Source organism: Rhamphochromis longiceps, linkage group LG14, assembly GCF_057381845.1.
Source record: "Rhamphochromis longiceps isolate RC_006_pf linkage group LG14, R_longiceps_female_GT1.1, whole genome shotgun sequence".
Lineage (NCBI taxonomy): Eukaryota > Metazoa > Chordata > Actinopteri > Cichliformes > Cichlidae > Rhamphochromis > Rhamphochromis longiceps.
The window spans coordinates 37,647,003-37,667,741 of NC_140570.1; the positions used below are offsets into that span (position 1 = coordinate 37,647,003).

Below are 20,739 nucleotides of genomic sequence, written 5' to 3' on the forward strand. Positions count from 1 at the left end.
CTGAGGGCAGCTAACATAAGAGTTATGAGTTATAAGATATAATCTAAGTCGTAACATTGCTGTATGGAGCTGCAGATTTGGTTGCAGGTTAACATAGCTGGACTGGCCATCGGGCATACCGGGCATATCCCCAGTGACTTATTTTTTATTTTTTTTGTAATGGCATGAACAATGAGAGGTGGTGGATTGGCCAGATGCAGGTCGATGTGTAGAAATAACTCCGTTGTTTGGTGGTGGCTATGACGGGGCTTCCACAGAGGCAACAGGTGGATGAGGGAAGGGGAGGCAGGAGGAGAGCCCCGAGGCAGCCGCCAGTCCGAGTGTCAGGTGAACTGAACTTCAGGTAAGAAGTTATGACCTGCAGTCTATCTGGGTCAGATATAAACCAAGTTTAGGTGGAGTTTATTTTCATGTTGCTGACTTTTTACTGTCAGTTGCAATAACTCATACTGCGTTCTAGCCAGTTTGACGGAGTTTTTATACAGCTGGGTGGGTGCTATGATGTTACTGATAGTGAACTTTATTTTATTCATAAGGTTAGTAGAGTTGCCAACGGCTCCTTAAAAAAATGGAATGGTCCCTCAATCAGAGAAAATATTACACGTTTCGTATTGAGCTGAGAAGAGACGCAGTTTGTCCCGGACTTTAGCTAGAATGGAAAAAAGACACAAAGCTGGATTTATTCTGTCTTTACGCTGCACAGCTGCCTCTTCTTCTCTCATTCTCTCCCCCTCCCTCTCCTGTTGCTACTTCAATCATGAAACTGATCAATGATCAGCTGATCGGCTTTTCTCTCTTGTTTGTTTATCGCCCACTTTGCGCCAGAAAGAGGAAACCAGCGGATATTGCGCTAAACAACAGCAGCACGTTTAAGCTTGATCAGCTGTTGTTAGAATGTATTTAATATTAATTTCTAGTATCAGCTGATGTTTGCTGGAGCCACAGCTGTAAAGCTGCTGGTCATGATGTCGGTTTAGATATGTGGTGAGAGGGAAACATGAAGATGAAACCAGGAGATGTCCTTACTGAATCATCAGAGCTGAACAGGTGATGGAGAAACAGGTTTACCTTTTAGGTGACATGAATGAGTTGAAGTTATGAACTGTTTCTGAGAGACAAATAACACCAGGATCCTTTTCTAAGTAGCTGACAGCTGGTAACTGTGCAGGGGCGGGTCTAGCAAAGTTTTGCCAGGGGGCCAGGTAGGGCATTAACAGGGAAAGGGGGGCACAAAGAAATACTTTTCTTTCTTATTCTCATTTAAAATACCTAGTTTTTATTAAATAATTATCTAAATCTTACAACCAAAGTTTTTATCTGACGTAAAATGTATAGAAATCATACATATACCAACAAGACTGTACATCACTGTCACAACAGCATTTGTTTTCATTCAAAGGCTTTATGGCTTTAATACCTGGTGGGCCGGTCTGTAGTGAAAATGCCCAATTTTTTTGTCCCAGTCCAGCCCTGCAGGTTAATACTGGCAGTGTCACCATGCCAGCTGACTGTATTTTATCATCAGCCAGTGTTGTTCTTTATCAATATTACCAAAGTTTACCATAAGGCAGCATAGAAAGTATTTACTTGCTTTCAGGTTTTATTCAAATGTTAGTCTTTTCAGTTGTTTCCCCACTTTTTTCCTGTTTCAAAATCAAACACCAGTTTGTGAGAAGATTATCTTCTTTTTTTAACAGGCAGATAAAGTTTTACATTGGAACTGGCTAATTTGTCAATTGTTTGTTACAAATGTTCGTATTTTAATTTTCAAAAATGTTTTTGCCCAAAACATATGTGCACTACATGTCAGTAAAAATACTATGCAAATATTGATGTTCTTGAATGCTGAGTAAACACTGACAAAGCACTGATTGTATCTCTTGTACTTTATCAACGCAGTATCTAAAAACTTTGCACCGTAGTGGTTAAAATCTCATTCTAATAAGAGTTAAAAGTGCATTTGGTTATTAGGTTTATAGGATTATTGAATTATGGTTAAGGGTTGGTAGAATTTTTTTTTTAAACATTATCTGCCAATTACATCTGCCACCCTTCTCCAAATCTGTGCCCCTACCTGGCCCCCCCAACAAAAATTTTCTAGACACGCCACTGTTCACAAACAATGCAGTTTTAAGATATTCTGCACCAACTTCACTGTTCAGACCTGGCAGTCTGTGTTATTAAAAAAACCCAAAATATGTTTCAAACAATATCCTGCATTAAACTGAAAATTGTCTCAAGGGGTCCAACTTCCCTTTTCCCAAAGATATTCTGTTTTATGTGCAGGCTTCTAAAGATCATTAAGGATGAAAAGACTCAATACTCAGGTTTCTTCTTTAACGGACTTTTAAACTAGCTCTCAACTGGAAAATCTGTGCTCTGTTTGAATGTTTTCCTCCCTCAAATTAAACTTTGGAAACTGGAATTCGGATCAGGCCAGGCTGTGATTATGTAATAACAACTGTAGTCTGACATTTCCTCGTGTTTGGCAATGTCTTCTGCCAAACGTCTTCTTTACCACCACAGCATCTCCTCTAATGTAAAACAGAGACACACAAAATCACCACAGACATTCAAGTCTTGTTGCTACACACAACTGTCATTAAACTGTGTCTAAGGTGTTTACCATTACACAAGAGAACTGAAGTGGTTGAGGCAGGCACAAAAAAACAGCAAATAGACATTTTTATACTTTTACATAGTAGCTTCAGCGTTTGACCTACTTCATTCCTTCAAATTGTGATGCACTGCAGTGTGAGGAAATATTTCTACAAGCAACAGACGTGCAAATCAGCATGAGCTTACAGTTAGGCCCATATGTATTTGGACACTGACAAAAGTTTTGTTCTTTTACGTTTATGTTTACGTAAACAAATTCCAATTATAGTTATATATTGGACATGGACATAATGTGTAGACTCTCAGCTTTCTTTTGAGGGTATCCACATTCGAATTTATGGTGGCCTCTAGAGACAAAGCACGTACCAACTGCAAAACACGTACAAAACTCAAAAACACTTACAAACTCAAAAACACTTACAAACTCAAAAACACTTACAAACTCTGAAGCGCATACAAACTGCAAAGCACGACGTACAAATTCCAAAGCACGTACAAGCTCCGAAGCACGCGCAAACTCCAAAACACAACGGAAGTGCTCCAGGACGCAGAATCATTTTCATGGTGATGAGAATCCCTTTCACAACAGTCAACCAAGTGAACAGCACTCTTCAGGAGGTGAAGAAAGAGACTGCATGAAAGTAAATACAGAGATTTCACTGCAAGGTGCAAACCACTGATAAGCCTCAAGAATAGAAAGGCTAAAAAACATCTAAAAAAAAAAGCCAGCACAGTTCTGGAAAAACATATTTTGGACAGATGAAACCAAGATCAACCTCTACTAGAATGATGGCAAGAAAAGTGCATGGAGAAGGTGTGGAACAGCTTATGATGCAAAGCATACAACAGGCAGTGTGATGGTTTGGGCGTGCATGGCTGCCAGTGGCACTGGGACACTAGTATTTATTGATGATGTGACACAGGACAGAAACAGCCGGATGAACTCAGAGACTTACTGTCTGCTCAAATCTGGCTAAATCCAGTCAAATTGATTGGGCGGAGTTTCATAATACAGATGGACAATGACCCAAACCATACAGCCAAAGAGTTTATTAAAGCAAAGAAGTGAGATATACTTGAATGGTCAAATCAGTCCCTGATCTTAACCCAACTTCAAACAGAAAGGCCCACAAACAAACAGCAACTGAAAGCCGCTGCAGTAAAGGCCTGCAGAGCATCAAAAAGGAGGAAACCCAGCATGTGGTGATGTTCATGAGTTCAAGACTTCAGGCTGTCATTGCCAGCAAAGGGTTTTCAACCAAGTATTAGAAATGAACATTTTATTTTCAGTTATGTAATTTGTCCAATTACTTTGAGCCCCTGAAATGAAGGAATAGTGTTAAATTTTTTTAGTTCATCACATTTTTATGCAATCTTTTTGTTAAACCAACTGAATTAAAACTGAAAGTCTGCACTTCAAATGCATCTGATTTGTTTCATTTAAAATTTATTGTAGTAATGTACAGAACCATAATAAGAAAGAAAGAGTTGTCTCTGTCCAAATATTTATGGACCTACATGTACATCGGTTTAAGAAACATATCCATCACAGTGTTAGTCTAAAGATGTTTTCATACGGAATGTATATTCATTTTGTAGTATTTGAGTTCATTTTCAACCTTTTGACACTCTAATGCAGCCTCTGACTTAACAGTAATAGAGACAAGAACATTTTGTCCACTTATTTTAGAATATACTACCAGACTTTTTAGCAGAGGAGCATGGTACTCAGGGAATCCTGAATTTAAATGTAGTGGAGAACTGTAACTTCCACTGGGTTTTAAGAAGCATTTAAAATCACAGTTTGGGGCAAAATCAGCAAACTTTTTAAGGTCCTTTTTTTCTTATTAGATTGGAATGACGATTGTTACGGAAGAAGATTAGGGCCAATGGAAAAAGAAAAAAAAGTGGGGACATCTTTTTTTCAGAGTTTTGTCTTTAATCCCAGAATTCTGAGGAAAAAGTTGGGAAATCCATCTTACAGCAACCAAAACAGTAACATCAACCCATAAGATCATATTTTATTGCAGAGTAGTTAAATGAAATGCAATATCACAAAATAAAAGCTCAACAATGTAAATATTACACAAAACTCACGTGCTCAATTGAATTTAATAAACAGGTAAATAAAGCAGCCCAATAAGTGAACATCTAAATAAATTAGAATAAACAATTAAGTAAAACCCTGATATAATACAATAAAGCGGCTGTATAAAGACAAAAGCTCTATGTCCAAACAGGCCGATATTTCTACTTGAACGAGCCTTAAAAATGCATTTATCAGGTATTTAAATGGTTGCGATTGATTTTCACTCAGGCGATTAGCTCCAAAGTGAGCAAAAAGCTCAGCACCTGTGTGGCGTTTACTGGAACAATGTGAACGTATCCATGGAGAGCGCTGTCGTGACGTAAGCAACAGGTTGAACGGAGCCCCTCGCGGACGCCCAGTGCCCGCACTTCTGTTGTTTCCCTGTCCGGAGCTCGCGCGGCATCATCATCATCAGCGGCACACGCGGAGCCGACTGCGTGCATGTGTGTGAGGCTGCGCTGCTGCACGAGACCACTGCAGCATTCGGCTGGTGCCTCAGAACCCATTTTAAAAACTAAAGGCTCAAAACGAGACGGAGAAAACGGACAGCGGCGGGAAAACTGACGTCCTTCAGGTAGGAAAACCTTAATTTATTTGGGTTTGTTTTTTTTACACCGTCATTGGGATTTTACTGCGTTCTGTCATGTCATGTCAGTACTGGTCACACACAGTGAATAACGGTTTTTATGTCACGAGCCGCGTCCGTGTAACAGCGACTTTATGTTCTGGCCAGCTGAACGATGTCGCGGTGATTGAGCACCGCACTAAATAGGCTGCGTGGTTCTTCTGTCTGCATAATCCTTACATTGAAAGAGCGAAGAAGACCAGTCATAATATTTATAATTTAAGGTATCTATGACTGTGTACATCTAAGCTATGTTTTAATGGGTTTTAATTTCCCACCATGGACTGGGTGTTTCTTGTTGGGTAAGTTCTAGTTTTATTAATTAGAGTAAAACTGGGAACAATGTGGGCAAGAGTAGACCTTCATTTGACTTTAAGTTGTACAGATTATGCAGCACACTTTGTATTTCACGAGTTACAGTCACAAAAATGCATTTCTTTAGTGTGTTTTAGTCAATTTATTCACACATGTCCAGCAGAGACTGCAGGCGAGTCTGAACAGTGCTGTCACATATTAGTGGTTACCGTCAGTGTTGATCTTCAGCTGCTTTTCTTCAGTTTGATGGTTGATTTAGTGGCACATGTCGTGATTGATGGCTGTCAGGCTCTCTCATTGCTATCCCATAGTTCAATACAACTCAGTGCAGTGGCAGGTTCCATTTTTTTCTTTGAGGACTAATATTTAAAGTTGAAATTAAAGCCTAACAGGTAGAAAAGAAGCTGACTGGTCAAAATAAGTTGTAAAAATCTTTTTTTTAGGACATGATTTATGCATCGATGATTTGCTATTAGAACACTCTCTGGTTAAAGATTTTCACTTATGACTGCAAATCTTTTAACTGTGACTGCAGATGTGTCATGAGGACATTTTGAAATGTCACAGGATTATTGAAGATTTGTTTCGTCCTGTACCAGCAGCCTGCACTACAAAGCACCTTCAGCATACCCAGGATGTGTTTCAGATATCTCACTCTGACATCAGCAGTCAGGCTAAACAGTCACACGAAGGTAGGTATCAACTCAGGGTTTATCAATCTAGCTGCGAGCGTGTTCACATCAAAGCGGCGGCGTTGGCAGCATCTGACCAATTACAAACATCAGTGAGTACACAGGAAGCGATGCGGCTGATTCATAAAGGTAAACTGGAATATTAGACACATATGAAGAGGTTAAACTCACAATACAGATGAAAGCAACACAGCTGCTGCAGAATAAGCAACAGTGTGAGAGAGGAAATGTTTATTATCAGAGCTGCATGAATGTGTGTGCTTTCAGGGCTTTGGCCAGTATGACTGGAAAGGACTTACCATATTAATAAAGTCTAGCCAATTTGAAGCCGGTAAGGAAATGCAGCAGAACTGCTGATTGTGTAAATTGATACTCATCAGCGTTACGGCTCTGTCATTAACACACAAACAAAACTGAGAGATTACATTAAAATGATGTTTAGATGCGTGTAGGGCAGCTTTATTGTTTCAGCTGCTGCACCAGTGGTGTTAATGGTCTGAGAGCGGGCATATAAATGTTAAATAAAGTGGTTTCTAATAATCAGTTTCTTGTTGATGCTTTTCTCATTGAAGACTTTAGATGATATTGAAAAACTGATGTTGAAAGACTTCAGACCCGCATCCAGCTTCTTCTGGGAATATTGGTGCTATTTTCCAGCGGATTGATCGGTCTGTAGGAGGTGGTTTCGTACCTTCTGGTCTCTTACCCAGAGCGTTATCTGTGGCAGAGTGGGTTAGGTCTGCAGCATAAGTTGCTGTGTTGAACTAGGATCTTAAACCTGAAAAGCCAGGGTTAAACCTGTACTTGCTTCAATAAGCACCTTATCGTACTCCGTGGTCAGGCCTCAGGTGTGTGCACTCTGTGGTTGTTTGTGTATTATATAAAGATTTGTTCTATCATCTCTTATTGCTTTGTGAAAATATAAGAAGCAAAGGGTCGCGTCCTCTTAACACTACTGAAGAGAGAAGTATTAGCCTCTGTTTCTCTCTCAGGCGTCTGCAGGTTGATGTGAGGATCCTGCCTGAAGCCATCTCATACTCGGAGTGTCTGGGGAGTAAAATTGGCCTCCATCAATGCTCATCCCACTCTGACCTTTCAGCTTCATATTTCTGTACGGGTTTGTGCTGTTTTATCGCAGATTTTTCTTTTAAGCAGCATACCAAGCTTTAATACTGAAATTTTAAGCAGTTTTCCAGTTATACAGTTGGAATTAGAAGTTCCCCCTGTGCATTGTGTTTTATGAGGTAATGTGGTGCTTGCTGCAGTGTTATTACTGTAATTTTCAGTACACTTTAATCAGATGGGTTTTATTACAGCTGAATATTCCCACAGCATAGCAGTAAAAACAATTAAAACATTGTGATATCTTTTTCTCACTGAAGGTGTTCAGTGGACGTGGTGATCATTCTCTCAGCAAAATGTGTAACAGATACGATGGTCCGTGTTTTTTAATATGACACTAACACTGCTGGAGCTGTGGACCAGCACAGCTCTTAACCTTTTTAAAATAAATCTACTTTTTTTTCCATCTTATATTCGTGTTTTATCAAAGTTCAACACACATTTACCGTTGCCCATCCAAACATTCATCAGGAATTGTTGAATTTCTGTCTTTGACAGATGCACCAATGAGTGCTCTACATGCGCTTTCATACACGCATTAAACAAACTGGGCTTCCTGTACAGATCGGTGAGTGGATTGGATCTTTCTATAACAGGAAGATGTAAATGTGAGGTGGAAGATGGAGGGTGCTGTAGTAGGGCTGGGCCATATCATACCGTTCACAGTAATACCGCTATAATGTTGGGCAACGATAAGAAAATTAAATATCGTGATAGAATATGGGTAAAACACGCATGCGCAGTGCCTTTGTTTTCATACGCACATGGCGGCAAAAGCATGGCGGCGATGGAGAATGAGAAGGGAGAAAGCGGATCGTTGAATGAAACGGATGAACCAGAACTGGTTTGTAAAAATGCTGCAGCTTCAGTGGTGTGGTCCGTCAGATACACAACAAAGCACTATTTTTGGTAGCGCATGCTAGCGGGCCGTCGTTATTACCGTGTTTTTTTGGAAAATACGGCACACTTAAAATCAATCCTTTGATTTTTCTGAAAATCGACAGAGCCCCTTATAATCCCGTGTGCCTTATGTATGAATTCTGGTTGTGTTTACTGACCTCAAAACGATTTTATGTGGTACAAATCTGTCAAATGTTTCAGTACGACTTTGCAAAGCTACGAAGCCGCACCGCTCAATGAATTGTCGGAGCATTACGGCTATCGTAGGCAGGAGCCTCGCGGAGTGATACGTACTGTGCTTCAACATAATGTTACCGTATTGTGTGTGTGTGTGTGTGTGTGTATAACCTCTCTTTAAGTTTTGTGGATATTATACATGGTTATGCTGAGGATATGTCGGCCAGTTTCCGCTGGAAATGCCTTTTGGTTAAACTGTCAGCGAGGAATTTGCATTTTCACTGTTAAATGTTTATATAACTTTAATGCACATAAAAAACAGCTGCTTGTTAAGTGGAAATACATTGATGTTTTGGGGTTTTTTTGCACTAATAAAGTTGTGGAGTTGTAAAGTGTTTTGTCTAGTGTCAATTATATCATCAGTTATATTGTTATCGCAAAATTTCAAATGTATATCGTGATAAATATTTTTGGTCATATCGCCCTGCTCTATCCTGCAGTATTTTGATGTAGAAGATGATAATCTGCAGGCACTCAACCCAGAGTGTGTGTTTAACCACACTCTGGCAAGCATGCAGGTACTAACATCCAAAAAAGAAAGCTTAATGATGACATTAATGTTATTCAAAATATTTGCTCTAGAATAATTTCTGCAATTTTAACCACAAATTTTTGACTGTTAAGCTTTGACAGCAGAAGCCTGATGGTTGTAGCTGTTGCTGTTGAGCTGTGCTGTGATGGTGTTTGGACAATGAGTGAACAGCTGATTGTGCTGGATACAGAGGGCTGCTTTGTCTTAGCTGTACAGTCTCTCCTGCTCACTCATCTGCTGAGCTACAGTGTCTTCTTTTTCTGTGTGGCACACACAGAGGCTTTAAAGATTGATATACTGTATTTGTGCAGCTTTACTGTTGACATTTTGGTTTTTTGGTGCTTATTTTAGTATGTTTAGTATGTTTTTGTTTGAATTTGCTATGTACTAGTTAAAAACAAAACTGGCAAAAGTATACAAAAGAAATGGAAACATTTATATGAAATCTGGCAGATTAACAAGAAAAACACATTTATGAAAATGGAAAATTACACAAAAAAACCTGACATTTACAAGCCAACTTGCAAATTTACAAGGAAATTTACAGAGTTGAGAAAACATGACGAATATATGAGAGGAAAAAAAATGTTGTCTTGTAAAATTGCCAGTTTTTCTCCTAAATTTCCATCTGAGGGCTTTACTCTTTTTTTTTTTTTTTTTTTCTCCATTTTTAGCCCCTTGAATTCTTTTCCTTAAATTTCCCTAATATAACATTGTAAAATTTTTAACTTTACATAAAATAAATATTACATTAAAAAATCACCTGAGTTATAGGGGTGAGCCTCAAAACCATGTCATGGTATTTCAAAAGAGTTTATGATAATGATATTTCTGATGGTATATAAAAAAAATTTAATGATGTTTTATGGATGCTCGCGGGCAGTAGCATGTGTAAGTGTACGAAAAGCATTTTCCTTCTTTTCCGATGAGCTACTGTCACTGATGACACACTTCCTAATTTGAGGTGTGAATCGAGGTGCCAGCAGCAGCGCTGTAGTGCAGTAGTATTGACACAGCATTATATCCAGTAACACAGCATAAGTCAAATGTAAGCACAAAAGCAGCCTAGTTGGTGTTTTCCCAGGAACATTTCTGTATAAAAGAACTCCTTTAAACGCTTCAGTTCAACAATAACAAAACTATGTTCACTTTGTAACACTTCAGGAGTTGCACAACACTGTCACATAATAAAATCTGGGATGTTGTGTCTTGGGTTGAGCTTTTTAATCAGCTGCTTAGAGCCCTGCTTTTCCACCACGTGACCACATTGGTAATTTGCACAGTTTGGTCCTCCTGTTATATGAAGTGCACTTAGCAAAGCTCAGTGGACTTATGTGTTACCCTTCGGGTCACACATCGCCAGCTGCTTGTATCTCCTCCATCGTCGTCTGGCTTTAGTCTGTGTTGTGCTTTTTCATCCCCAAGTGGTGAAACAGCAGAAACTGTTTTCTTACATTTTTTTTTTTTTTTTAATCAATTTGTAGGTGCTGAATTGTCATTAGAGGCTCATGCGGCCCTTGCTGTCAGACATACTTGGGCTTGTCTTGTTGTGCGCACTTTGGAACATGAATACATGCCATTGCTATAGCAACAATATTTTATTAAGTCAGTGTTATCGCAGAAGATATCATGGAAGGGCACAGCCCTACTAAAGCACCAACTGCTGTACAGAGACATAAAACAGCCTTTTTCTTTCACATATTTGAAGTGTCAGTCACAGGCTGCGTGAGAGAAATCAGGAAGGAAGGAAATGAAAATCTAGAAAGAACAAGATGTGCAGATGTCTCTATCAGGAACATGTTGACATTCGCCTCCACACTGTCTGCACATTTAGTCGCAATGTTTTTCCTCCACCTCCACCTTTTCCTCCTCCTCCTCCAGTCTTGTGTGTTTTGCTGCATCATGTTTTACAGATGAAGTCACTCTGTACAGGCAGCCTTCAGCTCTGTGATTGCATTTTTCATCCCCAGCAGGCCTCTCTTCGACTTTACCCCCAGTCTTGGACCACTTACAGTCAGCTCTACTGCTGGGTGTCTCCAGCAAAAAGAGCTGTGCATTGGGACTGCTGTAACGCATTTGTTTTCTCTTAGCCTGTGTCATTAAACAGGAACAACAAAAAGAAGACACGATTTCCTTGTTTGTCTTTTGTGAAACACTTTTTTTTAAATCTATTAAATATTCTTTTATTGCCAATATTTGAACTAATGGCAGTAGTTTAAACATTTAGTCTCTTGGGTGTCTCTAGCAGCTGTCAACTGATTTATATGTCAGAAACTTAAATTGTATTTCCTTATGCCTGCATGTGAATGCTTTAGCTCAGTGAGTAAAGTTGTTAGCGTAGAAATGAAGTCTACAAATCACTACGTTAACAAATGACTAGCCCCCAGCACAGCTGTTTGGACAGCCAGATGCTACATATGGTACCAAGATATTTGTCAGTGTTTGTGGGTAATCTGACATTAGCCAGGAGAAAGCGAGGTTTGTCTAATGAAACCTGTCTGAGAAAACAGGAGTTTGACCTGGCTAATAATTAGTTTCATGTTACATTACTCACACGAATACAGCTGCACTGAAAACCCACAAATATGTGCCCCTATCTGCAAACAAGACGAGGACGACAAACAGAAATGTTACAATAACATTTTCAGAAGCTATTATGACGTTTTGCAATTTTTCCCACTGCCTTTTGAAGAGAATCACTAAGCTTGTCTTCCATTTCCGATGGTCAGCAGCATCACAAAAATCCCAGCTTTTGTAACTAAAGTAACAAATAAAAAATCCAAATATAGTCTGACAAAACTTCAACTCGTGCAAAAACACATTTCGTGTTGTCACTTCGGTATCTGAGTTTGCATGACCGGAATGGAAACGCAGGTCATCCATCCATCCATTCGCTTCCGCTTGTCCTTTTCAGGGTCGCAGGGGGCGCTGGAGCCTATCCCAGCTGTCATAGGGCGAGAGGCGGGGTACACCCTGGACAGGTCGCCAGTCTGTCGCAGGGCCAACACACAGGGACAGACAACCATTTGCACTCACATTCATTCGCACATTCACACCTAGTGACAATTTGGATTATCCAATTAACCTATCCCCACAAGCTGCATGTCTTTGGACGGTGGGAGGAAGCCGGAGTACCCGGAGAGAACCCACGCAAACACGGGGAGAACATGCAAACTCCACACAGAAAGACCCCGGCCTGATGTTGGAATTGAACTCAGGACCTTCTTGCTGTGCGGCAACAGTGCTAACCACCGTGCCACCGTGCTGCCCGGAAACGCAGGTTCCAAAAGTAAATACACAGCCTTTACTTGCAAGAATACAAAAGTTCATAGAAGAAGGCAGCTAAATACATTTCAGGCAGAGAGCACACAAGAAGACAAACAAACTTTGACAAAGACTAAAGGGAAGAACATGGCTGTAAATACACAAACACAAGGTAATCAAAAGGTCGCACACAGGAGAACACAGCTCAAACTAATAATACATTAACTTCTGGGAACTAAAATTAATAGAAAAGCACAAGAGACCAAATAAAACAGGAACTAAAGTAACAGGGGTGCAGGAAATTGTCACGGTCCTGGGCCGGTGACCCAGTGTTTTGAGTTTCTTGTGTCTGAGTTTTTGTATTATGCTCTTAGTTCTTTGTTGCCCCAGTTTATTCTATAGTCTAGCGTCTTGGTTTGGCTTTCTTGTATTCTGTTTAGTTTTCTGAGTATTTAGTAGCTGCCCTCTGTGTCTCTTTGTTGTTGTTCTGTTTCTTAGTTGCTCTGTCTCCCCTAGTCAAGTCTGCGTCTGTGCTACTTCCTGTTTTACTTTGAAGGTCTGTGTCTCATGTGAGTGTATCCTACTTTGCTTCCTTGTCTCGTCAGTTCTGATTTCCCCCAGCTGTGCTCTCCTTCTGTGTCTCTGTTATTTCCCAGTGTATTTAAGCCCTGTGTTTCTGTGTCAGTGTCATGATCTCCCTCATGCTGTGTGTTTCTCCCTGTGGCGCCCTGTTTTGTTAAGGATACTCAACCAAATACAAAGAAAATTCAGAGAATCAAATATAAATAAAATCCATAAACACTAACCAAAAACTAGAATTCTAGAAAAATAAAACATCAGAATACAGAAATAATAATGTAAAATGGTAAATGGCCTGTATTTGTATAGCTTTACTTGGTCCCTAAGGACCCCAAAGCGCTTTACATATCCAGTCATCCACCCATTCACACACTGGTGATGGCAGCTACATTGTAGCCACAGCCACCCTGGGGCGCACTGACAGAGGCGAGGCTGCCGGACACTGGTGCCACCGGGCCCTCTGACCACCGCCAGTAGGCAACGGGTGAAGTGTCTTGCCCGAGGACACAACGACCGAGACTGTGGGAGCCGGTGCTCGAACCGGCAACCTTCCGATTACAAGACGAACTCTCAACTCTTGAGCCCCGATCGCCCCATTTACATTCATTTAATGTAAATGAAAAGAAATCCAAATCAATCTAACACTCTTCAGTAAACAGTAAATAAAACCAAAGTCTCTAAAAACATAAAAATACATAAAACTCATTAGAACATATGATTCTCAACAATAATACCAAAATACACAAAAGCTCTGAATGATATAACGTAAGGCATCAAAACAACAAAGTCACAGAGCGTGACAGCCACCTCGTTGCATAGACTTTGTATGCAATCGCCTCTTCCTGAAAACTAAACTTCAAATCAACCTACAGGAGGTTCATGCACTCAAAGCACGATTGGTTGGTTTGCATTTAGTTAACACAATGATCCCGGGCAATCACACTTAACAGAGGTGTTTATATCTTCCTGGTATTTCTGGCTATATAGTAAACAAAACTGGGTTTACAGAAAATGAACCACATTGGTGATTTTCACGTCAAAATATTTTCTATGCAGGAAAAATCCCAACAATATTGACTTCAGTAAAGCAGCTGTTTTATTAATAAAAGTGGTTCTGTGGTTTTCTGATAATCTCAGCTGACCTGCTTTACATTTCCACTTCTAATATTCCCTAAAGGGACCACTGAAGTTTAGCCTGATGCATATTAACGCCCTGAAATCACAGTTGTTTGTTTACAGGAGCAACAAGCATTAACTGGTTTAGAGGACACTTCAGATTAAACAGAAGATCCATGTTGTGTTTTTATCTAATAACTCTTTGTTCTCAGTAATGCAATGCATGCTTTTTAAATAATATATCAGGTTAGTTTATAATCGTTTCATTTTTGATTCAGCTCACACAATATATTCCTCAGTGTTTTGGCGCCCCAGGCAGGTTATGATTTGTCCTCATTAACCATTTTCCCCACCTGTGGCACCTCCAGTCAAAGACACATGGCTCAAGTCGCTGCATTAAATTACGTTTGGCACTGGAAAGGAAATCCAAACATCATGGCTAAGCAGTAAATCTGTCTCACTGGTTTCACTGCATTCATCCTCATCTGTTAGAGCATGCCTCCTGTGAATAGGCTACATATTTCCAGTGTTACCAGAGGTAATAGTGTAATTTTTGGGAGCAGCCAAAAATCTGGTCAGATGTATTGACGGCAAGCAGCAAAGTGAAATACAACAGATTACTAACCTCTTCTTTTTCCAGCAACCTCAGTTCCCCACATGATCTTGAGATTAACCGATATATGCACTCCACTCTAGCAAACCTGCTTTGGTGTCAAAGATGCTACTTAAATGCTAAATTATTCTTGGGTACCCAAATTTTTCTCACATAGCTGTTATAGAGATGCTCAGGGAACCGTCTGAGCAGGAGAGTTGCTTTAACATTAAAATGTATCTTTAAATTTTGAAGAAACTAAAAAGAGACACAAGGACGCAAACCTGCCAGGACTAAGGTTTGCAGGATTGCTGAGAAAATTATACAGACCCACATGTATTAGCACTGGAGCACATTTGACACAATTGATATGTGGAAAAAAGTTGGCACTTAATGACTGTTTGCAAGTTATGATGCCTACATTTGCATGTGGCAAAAATGGTCAGAAACATGTGGCAAGCTTGATATTCATAGATATTCATGTTATCATCATTTTATGGGGTAAACTCCTACAATCACTGATTATTTTTCTATGGTCAGTATCAGTTTTTTTGGAACACCTCAGAGGTAAATACTCTGCACTCAGCAGCTGGAAACAACAAAACAATCAGTACGACACAATGACTGTGTGTCAGCATAATGCCAATACTAATGAAGCTGTAAGTAAAGAGATCTCTAATGGAAAACAAAGCTGTGACTCTCATAAATGTCCTGGTGTCATAGTAAATCTACACACAGCTGCAAAACATTTAAATACGCATGTTAAATTATTTTAGCAGCATACTATCCACAGAGTAAATTTCTTATTGATCACACTTTAGATAAATTTAGACTCTTGTGTACAACATGAGAGCAATTGTTAGAAGTCTAAGTACAAGTAAGAAGGTCCTTGAGTGATAACTTTGTCCTTTGTGTTTGCCCTAAATATCAGGCCTTTTGTCTCAGCAGAGGAGAAGGCCGACCTTGTTTGCTAAACTCTTTCAATGATTTGTCCTTTTGGGAAACTGGAGCAAAGTTTTTTTTTTTTTTTTTTTTTTTTATGTTTTGAAAACTGGAACACTCGTGTAAATCATAAGAATGCTTCCTGATGTTTTTCTGGGTCAGTAGGATCTGCTGTAACTGCAAGGTTTATATATAATTAATAAGTCCTTATTTAATGATGTGCAATGTTGATGATGACGTATAGTTTCTACTGGTGGTGCTTTGCAAAGGTTCTCTGTAGTAACAAAATGTGTGTCGATTGAATGTGATTTGTATACGTTATGGTCACTTTAAAAATGCTTTTTATTATGCGTTTAAAATATCACGAGGAAATCATGGTTAGATATGCTAAGATGATGTGTTCTAGGTTTTCCAGCTAATTGGAAAACCATTAGGTGTAAAAATTTAGGCTATAGTGAAAAATGCGCACCAGAATTTCTTCTCCATTCACTGGTTTTCTGCAGTTCATTGCTGCTGATTTGGTCTAAGGCCTGCTGTTAAACACCTGCTGCTTAAACTGTATTATTATAACATCCACATCAGATCCTAAGCCATCTTCATCCTTAACGTTAAAGCATTTCTCCATCATTAACATCATTAACCTGGGCACACACTATGCATTTTTTGGGGGGGGGCGGGTTCAGTCGCGTTATTCAGCTCCAGCTCAAACTGTACGACTGAATGGCAGGGGTTAGAAGTTTGTAGGTCACGATGCATGTTCTCACACTATACGGCCCGATGCTCTGATGTGACTTGAGTGCTCACATTGTGCATTTATACACAACTGCACACACGCTGAAATGGCGTGCTGCTCCGTCTTTTTCACTTCCATTTCTGTGTTTGCGTATGCGCAGTGTGAAAGGTTGCGTTAAATCGGCCCGTGGCACTGCTTCCACAGTGCGATACCCTCACGAGGGGCGACCAGGATTTCAAACAGGTTTGATTTTCTTGTCACCATACGATTGCTGATTGGGAGCTGGTCGTGAGGTGTTAATCGCTTCTCATTACCCCATGTATACTACACGATGCACAACACACGATTAAGGCGAAACTCGGGCCGATCCCCAAAATGGTCACATGACTGGAAAATCGTCTCAAAATGGGCCCAAACTCTCACAGTGTATGCCCAGCTTTATTTATTTCCGGGTCTGAATGCGGTTTCATTTTCTAAAGCCAAGCAAACATGAGGCACCGCTGAGAGGTAAAAATGGTCCATGCTTTTTCAGCTCCAATAAAATGTAGTGTAGCTGTTCTAACAGGTGTTACAGTAAAATTTAACATCCAGGCATCCATAAAGATTAATACCCACACTGAAATTTCAATCAGCCTGAGAGGGATTGAATTCTTAGGCTTACGAATATTTGATATCTGGGATCCAGTGAGCCTTCTGGCTGTAGTGTACACCTCGTGTTTTAAAAACTTACAGATCTGCGACTGAGAATGGCCACTAACTCGTTTTGGTAGGAGCTCATGACAAGATAAAAAAACAAGAGCCTCATCCAACCTGAAGCAGGATTAATACATCATCACTTAATATGTATTAAGTGTGTGTAGGGTAGAGTATTAACCCCTTTGTTCACGCTTTAATGCCTGAACATTAGATCTAAAATGAAGCCTGACAAGGCATTCGAAAGGCATCACAACATCAACCATATCAACAAAATAGAAACCACATTTCTTTGCTGTACAGAACTGTGCTGACGGGTTTTAGGTGTGTAACTTGTGTCGGAGCGTCTTAGTTAAAAACTGTTGTTTAGAGACGCTCAGTCCCCTTCAGACAGCAGCACATATGGTGAGGTTCCCACCTTTCCTGCTGTCACTGGGATCAGAGCAGTGCTGCATGTCTGAAGCTGTGTCAAACACAGACTCTTTACCTGCGTTGTGTTGTTCCTGTGGCGCTGCAGCAGTTCAGTGATTACAGCTGTTTCAGGGTTCGACGTGACCGTGACCAGGTGCATTAGGCTGACATTTAAAATGAAAATGGCAGACAGAAACACCCTCCTTCTGTTTTCTCTCATTTTGACCAAAAAAGGCAGTGTTGGTTGTCTGCAAGGATGATAAATGTGAAACTATAGAAGGTTATAGTCAAATGTTATGGAAACTATGCTAAACTTCTAAATCTTCCATGTTAAATAAGATTTAAAATAAGTTAACAAGGAAATAATTCAGACATACCATAGTGTGACAGAGTGATCTGGGATGTTTAAGGAGCGAGAAAAGTAAAGAGCTGCAGGACTAAATAACGAAACGAGAGCGTCGTTGTGAAACAAAACGCACAGCTCTAAGAACTTTATCTGACTTACCTGTCTTTACACATCAAACTACAGCCTTACTGACAAACACAGTTTTTTACAACACCTGAAAGTAAAAAGTTGGTGCTGTAGTGTCGTTGTTGATATAGTGTGCATAAATATAAATAGAAAAGTGTGTGGGCAGGTGAGGTGACCTCAGCTGAAGTTTTTTTTGCCTGTGGCCAAATAAAGTGCTGTCCATGCGTGCAGTTGGATGTCCTGCAGCTAAGGCACTGGCCACAATCCAAAATCTGCACTGAGACAAAGAGGAACTGACAGATGGATAGGTGATGGGGGAGAATGTGGAAGGAAAACTGTGTCAAGACAAAGAAAGAGAGCCAAGGAAGGAGAGGTTGACATAAAGATTGAAAAACCTCAGCAGCACATTTTCCCGTGATCCACTTTTGTGCGTCCTCACTCGTTGGGCAGCGAATTTATCCTCCTAAATTTAACAAGTGCACCCTACTTTTTACCTCAGGAGCTCAGGTAGTGCTCTCTTCATGTCACAACCTGCCTCACATCTGACGCACTTTAGGTCCTAAACCCAGCAACAGACAGAAGAAAAAAACACTTTTATCGGGTGTTAAAACTTTCTGACAGGCTGTGGGTTGAGAGTAACTTTAGACAACAATGGTTTAGTTATGTAAGCCTATAGAAACAGAGCTGTCTGCAGAGTGAAGGGAGACAGTCTGTGGACTAAAATACCAATTAATCCTTCTGCAATTTAACTGTTAGCAGTAAGCCGGTCCAGATAAACAGCTGCTGGTGTGAATCCATTGCGGTGCCTGTAGACGATTAGTTGTTTATTTATTTATACTTTTTATTATTACTCCCATTGGCTGTGACACAAAGCTCACAAGTCATTGGTTACTCAGAAGGTTGGAGGTCTGATCCCTGGCTGCTTCAGTCTGCATGTCAAATATTCTTGAGCAAGTTACAAACCCCAAGTTGTCCTCCGATACGTCCGTCAGAGTATGAATGTGTGTCAATGTTAGATAGAAAGCACTTAAGTAAAAAAAGCAAAGAAAAAAGTGCTTGTATGAATGGGTGTGAAATGATATAAAGCACTGTGAGTGCTCAAGTAGAGTAGGAAAGCGCTATATAAGAACCAGCCCATTTACCACACTTTAAAACAACTAAACTAAAAATAATAAAAGATGGTACAAAAAGGGTCATTTGAAAGTGATGTCTAAATTTCTGCAGTTCCACACATACATGTTTGATCCATGTACACGTGTTGCATGGATTTCCTGTGTTGGCACAAACCTCCCAGTTAAGGCAACCACACTTATAAATGAATGAGTCATAAAACATGTGCTCCCCGGACAGTTGATGAATAATGGCCAAAACCATTTAGTTGTTCTAGGCCAGGGGTGGGCAATTCCAGCACAACACATTCAGTATCTCAGGTTTTGCTTGAATGACAGCATGTGGGTGCTGACTCCCTCGCCAGATATTTACATTTCCTGTTTTTATATTCCGCGTCTCTCTGAATGTACTATGTGCTCACTGTGAACTGCACAATTCACTGAGTGTGGGACAGAGGACTCTGTGTGCTTTTATGTTCTGTACATAACAGCTTTGATGACGCCTAATCGTGGTTTCCCTCTCACACTTTCACCCTGTCATTTCCTCACTCTCCCCTTTATCACTCCATCTGGTCCTTTCTTGTTTGCCCCACCTTCCATCATCCTCTTCACTGCAGTAATAATATCTGATGTCACAGTTGCCATGGGAGCTGTGCGATAAGTTTGCTGGTCGTCTAGTAACAGACTTCAGTCACAAAAATTAAAATGGAAATGACAAACAACACACTGAACTGTGCACATTTTAAGATGGGGATGTATGTAGTATAAAATATATTGCTTATGTTAGCACGTTTTAATAAAGTACTGTCATCTTATTTCACCTATTTCCATTTTGCAAGCAAAATGTAAAGAAATGAAGGGTGCTCAGTGCTTACTGCACATTACTGTGTGGTATAGAGCAGAATAGTTTTGGCTGAAATGAATTGCACATCAGGAATTTCAAACCTGGTTGTAAATTTCTTGAGCTACTGTTTTCATTCTTGTGGAAGAAGCTGTCTTATCAGATCCAGGAACAAATCTAATTTTTAAATAAATCCATCAATTATGTCCACATTAGGGCTGCAGTATCACCAGGTGAAATGGGATTTTCTAGATGTCCTTCACCACAAAACATTTTCTTCTGGGAAATCCCAGCTGCACTTCAATGCCATATTTAATCTATTGAACGAGGTTTACATCGGGTTTCCTGCAACTTTTTGGGTGCCCAGAAAACCTCCAAAGGCAGGTGTCAAGAATCACCCTTATAAGACATATGAACCACCTCACCTGGCTCTATTTGAGATGAAGGAGCAATGTCTCATCTCCAAACTCCTCAGCTATCTGTGGAGGGCTGTCCACACAGAAGTGATGCAGGAAGCAACTTCCAGAAACTTGAAGTAATGTCATGTGAAATAACAGCTTGCAGTGTGAAGTGAGTCCATTCTTGTGTTTATATGTTAAGGCTGAGGAATCTCTGTCACTTCATTCTTTTCAGTTGCTACTCACAGCTCGTGACTGTGAACGAGGTGCAGCTTTACAGCGATGCTACTCCAATCCCCCTGAAAAATTGCTGCCATTACTCTGTCTTTAGGGGTAGATGGAGAGAGAGAGACTTGTTCTTCTTCTGTGGGTGTAGTTCAGTCGTTCTGCTCCAGATGTGGCGTGATAGATTAGCTGAGCATGTAGGACATTTGATTATCATAAATCACATGTTTGAG

At 40.1% G+C, this 20,739-nt stretch overlaps 1 protein-coding gene across 1 annotated transcript in view; it reads left to right on the forward strand.

Moving 5' to 3' along the window:
• Positions 1-5,079: 5,079 nt before the first annotated feature.
• Positions 5,080-20,739, forward strand: part of LOC146654648 (glycerophosphodiester phosphodiesterase 2-like) — a 46,642-nt gene continuing 30,982 nt past the window's right edge. Inside the window, exon 1 of the mRNA XM_085380749.1 lies at positions 5,080-5,282. The gene's annotated coding sequence lies outside the window, so the exon portion shown is untranslated. The remainder of the gene's footprint in view (positions 5,283-20,739) is intronic.